Below are 276 nucleotides of genomic sequence, written 5' to 3'. Positions count from 1 at the left end.
GGTTATCTAAGCGGCATCCAATTTTTTTCACAAATTAATCTACGGTGCCCCCTCTCCTGAAATAAACAATTCTCAAACCTCTCTTTTGATCAAAGGAATTCAGTGCTCTCATCCGCCGAGAACTTTTGACATCCTTTCTAAATGTATCCACATTCTCCGCACAGGGTACCACTCACTTCATACCGCTCGTAGACTCGAAGAATGTTCATACTGGCTTTTTGTGGTTTCCTGAGATGCTTGGAATTCACAATAACTTCTATTCAACCCCAAACTCCA

The sequence above is a fragment of the Sinocyclocheilus rhinocerous genome, unplaced genomic scaffold (genome assembly GCF_001515625.1).
Source record: "Sinocyclocheilus rhinocerous isolate Xijiao unplaced genomic scaffold, SAMN03320098_v1.1 scaffold138, whole genome shotgun sequence".
In the NCBI taxonomy this organism is placed as follows: domain Eukaryota; kingdom Metazoa; phylum Chordata; class Actinopteri; order Cypriniformes; family Cyprinidae; genus Sinocyclocheilus; species Sinocyclocheilus rhinocerous.
This window is presented reverse-complemented; position numbering follows the sequence as displayed.